Source organism: Talpa europaea, assembly GCF_964194135.1.
Source record: "Talpa europaea genome assembly, chromosome: 10".
NCBI lineage: Eukaryota > Metazoa > Chordata > Mammalia > Eulipotyphla > Talpidae > Talpa > Talpa europaea.
This window is the reverse complement of record NC_140077.1, coordinates 57759485-57773947: the sequence shown is the minus strand read 5'-3', so window position 1 is coordinate 57773947 and position 14463 is coordinate 57759485.

Sequence of the window (14463 nt, the reverse complement as noted above, 5' to 3'; positions counted from 1 at the left end):
TTCATGTCTTTAAAAGGCCAGCAGGAGAATTTGTTGGAATAAAGAAGGCATAAGTTCTAAAATTTCCATTGGGAAAAAAATGACACATACTACATTTAGTGATGTAAGATGTCTGCAAGTGATAAACAAGTTGGACACTAAGAAATTTATACATAAAAATGTTATAATAGTTTTCTTCCTGTGATTGGTCTTCATCCCCATAGTTAATAGAAACATTCCAATAACAGACAATTTTTCCTAAAAAAAAAGTTATTTGTGTGACATGCTAATTGCTAGTAGTATTTCCATCTCTGAAAAAGAGATCCTGATATAGCGTATGATTCAGACGTATTGCACATCACCTCTTCAGGTGTATGATATTACATATTTTTTTGGTCTCTTTTGTTTTATTGCTTCTCCTTAGTCCTCTCTCTGGCTCTTGTTCCTTGAGGACTTCTCTGTTTGACAGATGTTGCCCAGTGTCCTTTCTTTCGTCTGGGAACCTGGATTCATATCTCAGGATCCCTTTCTTTGCTCTAGGACCACTTTTTCTTTTTTAATAAGTTTTTTTTTTTAAGATTTATTTATTTATGTATTCAAGAGCTGGGGTACAGGCCAGAAGCGTGGGAGGTGAGAGGATTCGCCACAGACAGAGTAGGGAACAGAGCAGGCAGACAGACTGAAGTACACTGCTGAGGGGAGCAGTGGGCAAGTCAGGAGACGTCTGCTGTGCCATGTGGGTTGCTCCCTGGCCCGAGATCGAACTCGCGCTGCAGAGGCTGCGGTCAGCTTCACAGTGCTGCATTCAACTAGCTGCGCCACCGGGGAGGGCCAAGTTGTTTTTTACTAAAGTAACATGGTTTAAATAAAACTGGGGGGTACATTAAGGACACATCCAATATTTTCTTTCATTAATGATAAAAGGTTTCCAGGGAAGTAATGCTATCATTTTGAGACATTCATTGTGATTGATTTTTGACTCCATTATTGTAACTTTTGACACTCATTGCATTTCTGTTCCATTCCTTGATTGATGTTTGTACAAATCATCTCTTGCTATTTTTATTATCATAGATATTTTCACTTGATTTCACTTGCTATTTTTATTATCATAGATATTTTCACTTGATTAACTTTCCAATGATTAAACTTAAAATTTTTTAAAGTTGGGATAAACTTTTGAAACAAGAAAAACTTATAATCAGTGATTCATTGTCAATACTATCATAATTTTACTGTCATCTTCATTTCTTCACCCTTGTTACTTTAATATAGATTATCTAATGACTCAAATATAAAATGATTAATGCCCTAAATATATTTAATGGAAAATATATGCTGATTGTACTGAATGAAGTGTCAACAATTCTAATACTTTTTACAAGCTGTGAAATCTTAACTGGTACAATCAGTAGTTTTTAAGAAACAGAGACATATTAAATAATTTGTTGATTCTTCTACCTACCCAGCTCATCTTTATTCTCTCTTATCTCCTTCTATGATAGAAAGCAACAAATACTAAATATGATATGGAATTGTAGAGGCAAGTTGTAGAATGTTGCCATGAAAAAAAAAAAGAAGAAAAATCACAACAAAACAGTCTCATTTTTCAGAGAAAAGATCTCATGAGTCAGGCCAAACATACACATGTAAATTCAAATAAGTTTACTGATTCTAATTTCATGTATTTACAGATAAAAGAACATCTGCAAAACATTTATTGATTCTATATGTTAAATATCAGTGATGTATGTTTGGTAATGACCTCAAACTTCTAATTATAGGCTCTACTCTTGATTGTTATTTGGACGTCATCATTAAATTTATGGGATAAATACTGCCAAATTAATTCAAATGCTTCTAAGTTAAAAGCATTTTAAATGGGGCCTCCCTGGTGGCGCAAGGGGTTAAGATGCAGCCTGTGAAGCTGTTTGCAGCCTCTGCAGCACCAGTTTGATCCCCGACTGGCCTGGGAGCAGGCCATATGGCAGAGCAGACCTCTCCTAACTTGCCAGCTGCTCCCCTCAGCAGTGTATTTCAGTCATTCTGCCTGTTCTGTTCCCCACCCTGTCTCTGGTGAATCCTCTCACCCACCCCCCACACCTCTGGCCCGTAGCCCAGCTCTTGTATGCATGAATAAATAAATCTTTTTTAAACAGGCATTTTAAATGGATGCTGCGTATTCTTGGATTTAAAGTCTAAACTAGAATTAGCTATTCTAAAAGCTGTTAATTCTCACTATAATTTTTACTTTATAAATTTTCATACTAATTTCTACATTGTTGGGAAAAATAATTCTCTTGAAGTAAAACTGAAGAAATAGTTTATGTATAATCCTTTGTTAAATAATAAGGGAAAAAGAACATAACTACAGCAATCTCATTTGGTCTACTCTCTTTCAACAAGTTAAAGAATAAAAACAAGAGTTTAGAAGAACATTCTAGGGTAAGAATGCCCTTGAATCTTAGGTGGTGTAGCAGAAAGAACATAGGTTTTGGTGTCAGAGTCCTCGATTCAAATCTTGTCTACTTACTTGACTCACAATGACTTTTACCTCCTTTCAGTAACTATAAAGAAGGAAGAGAGGAACATAGCTTGCATGATTGTTATACACGATACAAAAAAAGAATGAGATAATATATTTGAAAACAATGAGCATGGTTCTTGCTAGTGGCTAATGTTTACCAAGCCTTTACTACACAATAGATAGTATACTGAAGCTTTTCAATGGATTTAGCTCTCCATTGAAAGGTTGTATAATCATTATGCCGATAATAACTTCCCCAATATCAGACAAAGAGTCAGCAGTAGACAAAACCAACTTCACTTGTGAATTCAGGCTCTGCTCTGTACCTTAACTAACCTTTTCATCTCACAGAGACCAATGGATAAGTATTTCAGGCTCTGGGTTGGAATCTGAACCCAGCTTTATTAGACTACTTTTGGACCTAAGGCAAGTCACTTCAAGTCTCTAGTTATTTTTCTCATCCTTATATGAAGAATAATAGTACATACCACATAGTAACATTGCAGCTTAGTGTGTCCACTAGATCTTTCCAATGTAAAGTCACCCTTTACCATCTCTGATCAATAAGCAACCGTGGGATGATAATTTGAGACCATATGAATATTCTATGCTCAACATTTTCTCAGAATGGATTTGAATATCCATCAATGATCTTTGCAGAGGTATCAGTATGAATTCATGTTTTACAATATGTATCTAGATATACCTCCTTTCCCCACCCAAGTTCTCTCCATTGAAAGAATCTAGAAGCGATGATATTCCAAAAAGATAGCATCCCTAGTGCAAAGTTCTTCATTTATATACATCATTAATCGCTTAGAAAATATTGGTAGGGGCAGGATGTTCCTTTGAAAAATTTCTAATTCTAGATCTGGGACAGGTGAAGGACAGGGTCTAGTAGTAGCACAGAAACAGGAAAGTTAGGAGGAGAAAAAAATATCCACAGAGAAATGCAAAGTTTGGGAAACATGAATTTAGGGTGTGTGTGTTTATATGCATGTATATGTGTGTGTGTGTGAAAACAACAGTGATTTTTAAAATACCCTTGTTCATCAAGAAGTTTCTATCTACTGATGATGAACAGGAACAATTCAATGTACTATATGCTAGAATGGAACAGTAGGGAAAGAATGGTTTATGTGTTTTTTATACCTCCCAAAGCATAAGTGAATAGGAAAGTACTGGTACCATCTGGTACTTTCCTATCGCATAAAGTCTGCAAGTGTAGATTATTTTATCAGATATTAGACTATATCATTGATAAAGCATGTATTATGTATCCACCTGTGTTTCCAGACTTGATAGCTATCCTGTCGATTCTAACAAATATAACCAGTGATTGTTTTGGGACATATAGCAGATGGTAATAAATGTTTACAATGCTGCAGAAAGTTAGGCAACTAAAATTGCTTGGTTATCTAGAATTTAGATTTCCTACAACTATATATGTAGTCTAGAATTTCTATTACAACCCTAGCTTCTACATAATGCAAATAGCTCCATTTTTTAGACTGAAAGCATGGAATAATATAATTTCACCTAGCTGTCATTCTATGACTACATCTGGGTCATAAATTTATCTTACTTAGCTTATTTTATCTTCAGTTTTTCTGATAATTAATTTTGGCAACCCACAGATGATAGTTCCATATTTGCTTCCAAAAAAATTAACATTAGTGCCCCAATGTTTCACAGAGATTTTAGTAAGTTAAGTTTTATTGTAAAACTCTACTAGTGTAGTCATTTGCATGGATCCAGAGAGGTCATGCTCTAGAATCATCTGTCTAAAATCTTTAAGGGGCCTCCCTGGTGGTGCAAGATGTTACGATACAGCACTATGAAGCTATCCACAGCCACTACAACATGAGTTTGATCCCCGGCCAGGGCGCTGCCCATGTGGCTCAGCAGACCTCTCCTGCCTTGCCCGCTCCTCCCCTCAGCAGTGTATTTCAATAGATCTGCCTATTCTGTTGCCCATTCTGTCTCTGGTGAATCCATTCACCAACCCCCCCACACCTCTGGCCTGTACCCCAGTTCTAGTATGCATAAATAAATAATTCTTAAAAAAATCTGATTTACTACTACCTAATAGTCTTATTTTATTGAGCATCAAATTTTCTTTCACTGAAAATTAAAAGCAAAACTTCTATTTTTAACTGGAATATTAAACTCGTGGTTAAGAAACAATTTTCTCACTTCCAAAATGTGTGTACTATGGAAAAACCAATATTACTATATTATGAAATATGGTAGATATTATTAATGATTAGATTCAATAATAGTTGAAATGTGAGCCTCCCTGGTGGCCTAGAGATTGTCTTAGCACTACATGGCAATGGCCCAAGTTTGATCCCTAGCCAGGGAGCTAACTGACATGGCACAAGAGACCTCTCCTGTCTCTCCCATTGCTCCCCTTGCGGTGTATTATAGTAGAAATGCCTATTCTGCTCCCCACTCTGTCTCTAGTGAGTCCTCTCATCCCCTGCCCCACACCTCTGGCCTGCATCACAGTTCTACGCAAAAATAAATAAATAAAAAGCTCTAAAAAAAAGAAAAAAGTTTAGGAGGTAACCTTCAGTATTAACCTAGTTCAAATTGCTTTTTTTCCTCTAGAAACTACCCTAGTATATAGGGGCGAGGCTTCTCCATCTTGGTATAACAATAGGGCTAGGGAAGGATATACCATGAAACCTATAAAAAGCCTATAACAAGTCCTTTAACAATAGTGCTAGGGAAGGATATATCATAAAACCTGGCCAACTGGTTTTTATTTCAAAGATTTTGATTTGGGTCCCAGCAGAAGAACACTAATCTCTACTTTTATGGGAACTATGTAATATATCAAGTGGCCCTACTTAATTCTGTGTAGAGACGGGTAGGGAGAAAGAGAAAGAGAGGAGAGGAAAGAGGAAAGAAAGCAGAAAGAAAATCCTTACAATTTTCTAAATTTGGGTTCTAGTCCCAATTTGAGAACCAAATTCTGTTATACATTTCTAAAATCCTATAAAAATCTGCCTTCCTTATTCAAATTTATTTTTTTTCTTTTCTTGTAACAAAACTGTCAATGCAAAGAATTCAGCAAAATATTTCTTCTTTGCTTCTATTTTAGAATCATAAAAATGAAAATTCTGAATAGCACCACCTCAGCCTCTTTCATTACTCACAGAGGTCTGATAAGGAATATTAAAAAAGAGCATATATGAAGTTTATAATTATTATTTTTTTTAATTTTTTTAAATAGAGGCATGTTTTATTTATTTATTTGTTTGTTTGTTTGTTTTGTTTATACATGCACTGGGTACAGTCAGAAGCGCGGGAGGGTGAGAGAATTCACCAGAGCCAGAGCGGGGAGCAGAGCAGGCAGAAGGACCGAAGTACACTGCTGAGGGGAGCAGCGGGCGGCAGGAGAGGTCTGCGCGCCATGTGGGACCCTCCTCCGGTGGCCGGGGAGCAGCTGGGGATCGAACTGGCGCCGCAGAGGCCGCGGGCTGCTTCGCAACCCAGCCCTCAACCGCTGCGCCACCGGGGAGGCCCAAGAAGTTTATAATTATTAACTATTCTAAATTATTGTCCTAAGAGAAGATCCACCCACCAACTCAAAAAAATAAATAAATCAAATCCTGCAAGGGAGGAGAAATCACATCCATTTGGAAAGCTCTGGAACATGACCTTAGACAATGTGAACTTCTTCACGAATGATAGGGTTTGGATAAGACCAGTTGGGACATCCAGAAACAGGGAGCCAAAAAACATATGAAGCAGTAAAATGTTGGTACTGTTAGGGGAATGCCCATGTTATTGTGTTTTTTTTTTATTTTTCAAGTCTAAATATAAGGTTGCTCAGAATATTCTGCTTGCTCTGCTAGAGACATACAAATGCTGACAATGTTGAAGAACATTAGTTTAGGGTAAGGAAAAATGTTAGGCTTTTCTGCCCTCCCGCCATCAGGATAGATGATGGAGCCTTGCGGTCCTGAATGCATGCCTGATGGCGGGCACCTGGAGTAGGGTGTGGGCGTAGGTAGATGGGATTCACCTGGGCTGAGACAGGGCTTTTTAAGGGCGGCGTCACAGGGACACCAGTAGAAGCCGAAAGAGAAGCCGAGAAAGAGGCAGCAGAAGCTCAGAAGCAGAACCACGAGGGAGCAGAGCAGCAGAGATCACCAGAGAGCCCAGACAGAATGAAGACTTGCTGGGGGCTGGGAGGTCTACCAGCCTCCCGGCCCCCCCAGCATCCCTGCCTGCTGTGTACCAGGTAAACCCCAATAAAAGCCTGCAAAAAGCCACTGAGGACTCTGACTCCTCCTTTACCCGGTCTGCTGGATCATAGAAAACCTGCACTGTGTCCATTCCTGACCCTACAATTAGTCATTAATGATTCCCTCTGTATCAGATACTGTAGAGCAGTGCTTAAGTTGCTGAGTAGACATTTCCACAATGAATTCTCATGACTGTCCTATCAATAAAGTACTGTTATTAGTATCATTTTACAGATGAAGAAATTGAAATTTAGCGATATTGAGCAACTTGCTGAAGCCTCACGGCAGATAAACAGTAGAATGAAGATTCAATCAGAAGGATTTTGAGTCCAGAACCTGCTCTGAAGAGTTAACATAAACAGCCCATCACATGCTATAGAGATCACATGTTTGTATTTAACAAAACTCAGGGAGAACTCCATTGAGTAACAAGCTTCAGAGGGTACTTTAACAGCAGCCCCTAGGATTAGTGGGTTAGAGTGAAACATATCTAATGGGTGAAAGATCTTGTAGGAGATGATTACAAATGCTAGAAGTTTGAGTCCATAAGATAGAATAAAGAATTTGTATCTGTAGGGTCAGGAATGACACAGTGCAGGTTTTCTAATATCCAGCAGACCGGGTAAAGGAGGAGTCAGGGTCCTCAGTGGTTTTTGCAGTTCTTTTATTGGGGTTCACCAGGCATATGGCAGGCAGGGGTGCTGGGGGGCCGGGAGGCTGGCAGGCCTCCCAGCCCCCAGCAGGTCTTCACTGTGGGCTCTCTGGCCTTCTCTCAGCTTCTGCTTCTCTTGCTTCTCTCTCGGCTTCTGCTGCTTCTTTCTCGGCTTCTCTTTCGGCTTCTGCTGGCGTCCCCGTGAAGCCGCCCTTAAAAGCCCAGTCTCAGCCCAGGTGAATCCCCTCTACCTATGCCCACACCCTACTCCAGGTGCCCGCCATCAGGCATGCTTTCAGGACCTCAAAGATCCATCATCTATCTATCTTGATGGCGGGAAGGCAGAAAAGCTTGACATTTTTCCTTACCCTACAGTATCGCTGCATCAACACGCCATATACTGGAGAATACGAGGGAGGCTAGAGGGACAGAGTGAGCAAAGGGATGAAGAGAGGCTCCAGAAGTTTAAAAACAAAGTTTCTGTCCTCCCAAGGGCTTTACTTGTTGAAGAAGTTTAATGGCAAGAGATTGGGATATCTACATGGTTGGAGAACAATTGAAGATCATTGGGAAATGTAGAAGCAAATTCCAGCAAAGGTAGATATTGGTGAAAGAAGAAAAGAAAGGAATAGACAGATAAGGGTTGGGAGCCTCAGAATCATGGAATGATGACACTAAAACACCTTACAGACTAATCTCTGAAGTGGGCAGGAAAGGTCACAGATTGAATACCAAACTCTAGGGTTTCTAAGCCTCCACCCTCCCTTTCTTTAGTGTCTTCTCTTCCCTGATTTGCTTTTTTATAGTCTATTGTAGGGTGAGGTAAAAAGTAACAGGCTTTTCTGCCCTCCCGCCATTAGGATAGATGATGGAAGGAACCCTGAGGTCCTGAATGCATGCCTGATGGCGGGCACCTGGAGTAGGGTGTGGGCATAGGTAGATGGGATTCACCTGGGCTGAGACTGGGCTTTTAAGGGCGGTGTCACGGGGACGCCAGCAGAAGCCGAGAAAGAAGCAGAGCCATGAGAAGAGCAGAGAGAACATGAGAGAAGGCCAGAGAGCCCAGAGTGAAGACTTGCTGGGGGCTGGAAGGCCAACTAGCCTCCTGGTCCCCCAGCACCCCTGCCTGCTGTGTAACTGGTAAATCCCAATAAAAGCCTGAAAAGCCACTGAGGGCTCCAGGACTCTCTCCTCCTTTACCCGGTATGCTGGATCAGAAAACCTGCCCTGTGTTCAGTCCTTCCCATCCCTACATCTATTCACAAAGCACAAGTCCACTTTATTACTGTTTGAAGAAACCTTTGGGTGAGACCAGTTGTTGTTACAAATTGATTCAGCTGTTTGGGCTTGGAGGGTTGCATCAGGGTTGGCAGCTGCCCTGTGTCAGCGGATGGCTGAGCTCTGTGGGAATCACCTAAGGAGCTTGGCTAAGGGTAGATTCCTGATTCTTATAGTGAAAACACCAGTATGCTGACTGCCTACCACAGTTCAAATTCCTACTCCACCTTTGGCTGATTATATGATTGCATATACATTAGTTTTCTTATTAGTAAATAGGAATAGTAATAGGTAGTACTTACCTTCAAAGAGTTAGGGATAGGATTGAAAGGGACAAAACCTACATGCAAAGGTTTTAAGCACAATGTCTGACACATAGTTAAGGATCACTAATATTATAATTAATCCTTCGTGTGCCAAGGATATTATGATTGATATTTTTGTAATTGATCATTTTGTAATTGAAAATTGTGACTCCTGGAAAAAAGAAAAAAAGAGAACCAGGGCCTCCCCGGTGGCACAAAGGGTTAAGTCTCATCATTATTAAACTATCAGCAGCCACTGTGGCATGAGTTCGATCCCCGGCCAGGGAACTAACTCACATAGGGTGCAGCAGACCTCTCCTGTCTTGTCTCCTGCTCCCCTCAGCAGTGTATTTCAGTGGATCTGCCTATTTGCTCCCCACTCTGGTGAATCCTCTTATCCCCACCCCTCTGCACCCAGTTCCTGTATGCATAAATAAATTTAAAAAAATCTTTAAAAAAATTTTTGAGAACCACTAATGTATTATTTCTTTCCACAGTCCCAGGCCGCCTTCAGGCCTCCCAAGTCTCAGGCACAGGTCTTTTTATGTTTGTTCAGAGTCTCCTCTCCAGCCTCCATGTGCCCCTCATGTCTTTTTGCATCAGCCTCAAACAGATGAAAGTTCAACAGTCACAAGAATATTATACTCCACATGTATTTTCTATGTCATAAGAATATTATAGTTCATTGAAATGACCATCTATATAATTAACCTAGCTTAAAAGAATCCACTAACATGAAATGTCAAAGAGAATTTGAAATATTTTTTCTCAGATTCACTAAAGTCTGTCAAATAATATTTTACTAAAATGCTACATCAGTAGTAAGTTTGAATGCAGCTTCAAAAATTCTTTTCTGCTTATTGTGACTAACATTCTAAAATAGAGTTGGCAAACTTTCTGTAAAGAAATAGATGTATTTAGGCTTCGCAAGGCATAGTGACTCTAAAATTTGTTAGTATTTTGTTCTTTGAATTTTTTAACAGAAAAGTAACTAGCTTAATAACAGCCAATAGTATGTCTGGCTACAATATACAAAGTGATTATAACAAGTAGGACAATTTGTATACACATGTTTATAGCAGCATTATAATACTCAAAATGTAGAAGCTACCAGATGTACAGTGAGGGAATAAATGGATAAAGATTAGCAAAATGTGATATGGAATATTATTCAGCCTTGTAAAGGAAGAGAATTTTGACATATACAACAACAGAGACAAACCTTGAGGATATCATGCTAGGTGAAGTAAGCCAGTCACAGAAAGAAAAACACTGTATGATTCCATTGACACAAGTTACCTAGAGTAGTTAAGTTCAGACAGAAAATAGTCATGTGCTACGTAATGACATTTCAGCAATGATGAACTCCATGCACAGCAGGGATTATATATATACATCTCCATATCCTAGGTATGCCATAGGCTAAACTATACTTGTGTAACTCTGTGACAATCACACAATAATGAAATCATCCAATGACACTGTTCTCAGACTGTCTCCCCATCATTAAAAGACAAATAACTGTAGAATGGTGGTTATCAGGGCCTGGGGAAGGAAGGGGGTGGAGAATTATTTAATGGGTATAGAGCTTCAGTTTACAGGATTGGTTACATAATAATATGAATGTATTATACCGAGTTTAAGATTTTATGTATAAATTATAAGACCCAAATTGGACATCACTATACATAACTTGTAGTGAATATTGGCAGCTCCCATGCCATGTCCATGTTACCACTCACAATTTCCTTTTAGTCACATTGTTGGAGGAAATCACAAAAGCTCCAAAGTGCTTTTATAAAATCTATATATTCAAGAAACCACTTGGGAAATATGAATACAAAAATGGTTAAAATACTGTGGTAAATGGTGAATTGTATATACAACAGGGGGTAAATCCAAATGAAGCAGATGGATTTGCACACTAAATTTCACTCACACTTAGTGGTATTGTAAATTTACACTCTTGACATGACTTCATGGCAAGTGAAATATAATTCCTTACTTTTTGACTTTGGTTTGTCCATGTGTCTTGTTTTGGGCAATGGAATGTTAGTGGTTTTGAGTGAGGCAGAGTCTTGAAATATCTGCCATTGTCACAAAAAACATTTCTAAATGAGACACATGGAACAGACTAAACTGGATCAGAAGGCAGAAACTCTGCCTAGTCAAGATTCGTCAAACTTTGATCCACAGACCTGTGAAAATAAAGTGATTTCTTTAAGGCAACACAAAATTATTGCTTTTAGAGTAAATTGATAATCTTTTTTTTTAAAGTTCCACCCATTTATGCATACAAGAACTGGGGTACAGGCCAGAGGTGTTGGCAGGGGGTGGGAGAATTCACCAGAGACCGAGTGGGGAACAGAACAGGCAGACTGACTGAAATACACTGCTGAGGGGAGCAGCACGCGAGTCAGGAGAGGTCTGCTGCATCATGTGGGTCACCTCCCTCACCGGGGATCAAACTTGTGCTGCAGTAGCTGTGGACTGCCTCATAGAACTGATGCTTAACCCCCTGCACCACCAGGGAAGCCCCTGATAGATTATCTTTGGGAACTGAGCAGCTAAGGGAGGTATATGGGCACGATTATCTTCTCATTACCTCCAAAATTATCTCCAATTATCTCATAATCTCCAAAACGTGGTTCTCAAATATGAGCTTGGATAAGAATAATTTGAGGAACATGTTAACATTTTGTATTCTCAGACACCATAACCAGAGACTCTGATGGAGTAGGAGTGGAACAGAACCCATAAATATGCATTTTTGCAAGTACCCTAAATAATTATGATGTACATAAATCTGGATTTATAATAGTTTCTCTATGTTGCAGGATATTAGAGCTGGGAGAACAAATCTTGACCTCAAAACTTACAGGGATGAGGAAGATGAGGAAGGAAGAGTTATGTTGATAGCATAAAATTAGAATAATATTTACATATTAAAAAAAAGTCTGTAGTCTCCAGAACTAGGTAATATGACCACTTATCCAGTTAGATTTGAGTTATCAATATGGGCACAACAAAATAGTCTCACAACTCAACTGCCTTTGCCTTCTCCTAGACTGAAATTCAGTCTGTAGAGCCATAACTCTAGTTCAGAAAGAAACATAACAATCTGCATTCCTTCTGTCACCATTGTAGTTCTAGACCGTCTTCAAATAAGACCTATATTTGAAAACCCCCAAAGCTGAGGTTTCTCAAGTCAGGCTTTCCTCTGCCTGTGTAGCCTGCCTTTCTGTTGCCAATTTATTCATACCTCTCCTCTGCCCTAGTGTCTACAGTTATTATTCATCAACTCTTTGATGTAACATACAAATATTATTAATAATATTTTAAGTTGGTTTTAAGACTTAACAATTGTGTGGATAAGTTTATCACCTACATTATTCCAGATGTTAGCAGCTGTTCATCTCAACCTAGGTTGATCACTTCCTTAACACCTTTTATGGTTACATGTCATTCCTGACCAATCACCACCTTCACTATATTTGATTGATTGTTCAATGTAACACTTTTCCAAATGCCATCTTTTGAATGTTCTCTATTTCTTTAAATATCCATTTGTTTGTTTTACCAAACAGGAAAAGCACATTTATGTTTTCTTAATTAATATCTACCACTAGAACTAGAATCCTCTTGATCCCAAAGTACTTGGTGAACCAAATTGAAGTGTGGCATAAGTTTACATTTTGAATTATATAATGATGGTAGTAATAATCCTAAGAAAAATAAGAGCATTTGCAAGTAAACTGAAAACTTTTTATGCCCTGGGCAGTATGCTATTTAATTGCAGCTTATGATTTATTCAATCCATACAACAAACCAGGAAGAAAATACTCATAGGATCCCCATTTGAAAGATGGTACCGTAACAAAGGTTGAGGATTGTTAAGGTAATGGGTTTATTGATAAGGAGTTGACTCCAGAGACAGTGCAATGAACTACTTGCCTACTCTGCCTGCACTCAAACAAAGCTATGGCAATGAGGAGTTTTCTTTTCTTTTCACATATTTTTGTCAACAAAATGTTATTTTTATTTTCTTCCATTAAAAATAGCATGAGGGGGCCTGCCTGGTGGCGCAAGGGGTTAAGCACCACACGTGAAGCAGTCCACAGCCTCTGCAGCATGAGTTCGATCCCCAGCCCGCCCAGGAGAAACCCACATGGCACAGCAGACCTCTCCTGTCTCGCCTCTGCTCCCCTTAGCAGTGTATTTCAGTCAGTCTGCCTGTCCTGTTCCCCACTCTGTCTCTGGTGGATCCTGTCTCCCCCCACATCTCTGGCCTGTACCCCAGCTCTTGTATATATAAATAAATAATTATTTAAAAAAAATAGCATGAGGAGGGGCCTCCCTGGTGGTGCAAGGGGTTAAGACACAACCTATGAAGCTATCCACAGCCACTGCAGCACGAGTTTGATCCTGGCCAGGAAACTACCCTCATAGCTCAGCAGACTTCAGTCTCGCCCACTGCTCCCCTCAGCAGTGTATTTTAGTGAATCTGCCTATTCTGTTCCCCACTCTTTTTTTCTGGTGAATCCTCTCAACGCCCATACCTCTGGTCTGTACCCCAGTTCTTGTATGCATAAATAAATCTTAAAAAAAATAGCATGAGTAATGGTTGAGGATATAGAATTGTAATGCTTTACTGCTAGGTTCAAATCACTCTGACAACTAGCACATTTTGGCCACCTAAAAGCGGGCTCTCGTGGGCCTTCCCTGGAGGCGCAGCGGTTGAGCGCTGGGCTGCGAGGCTGCCTGCAGCCTCTGCAGCGCTGGTTTGCTCCCCAGCCGCCGAGGAGGGTCCCACAAAAAAAAAAAAAAGCGGGCTCACGGGCTCACGTATGAGTAAAAGAAAGAAAAGAGTTGTAGAATTACCTAATACCTAGAGTTGTTCTGACAATTGAAGAGGGAAATCCACATGAAGGTAAGAGGGAAATCCACAGCAGGCAATTTAGGAATGTTTGCTAAGATGATGATGATGATGATGATGATGATGATGATGATGATGATGATGATATTCTCCAGAGTTCCTCCTTCTCAATAGGCAAAAAATTCTCCTAGAATAGTCTGGACTCTCTAACAATATAGTGAAGAATTTTTATTTATATATTTTTATCTGCATATTTTGGAAAACAGAGTTTGGCCATGGGACGCCCTACAATGACTTACAAGATAAAACTTAATTAGTATCTTCAGAACTTCATGGATTCTAACTTTCTGAAAAGTAAAATGGCTTAGATAACCTCTTAAATCCAGATACACATGTTCATAATATTATACAAAAGGAACCAATTCAGATATAGTGTGCTAGAATTCAGGCTGAAATATTTGTATAGTAAATTGAAGAAATTCCTAAACTGAAAAGTATACTAAACACGCCACCCACCTTCTTATTTTCTTGTATTCGGTATAGCAGTTCTGGTAGGTTTTTATTTTCTCACTGAGGAGTGCACTACT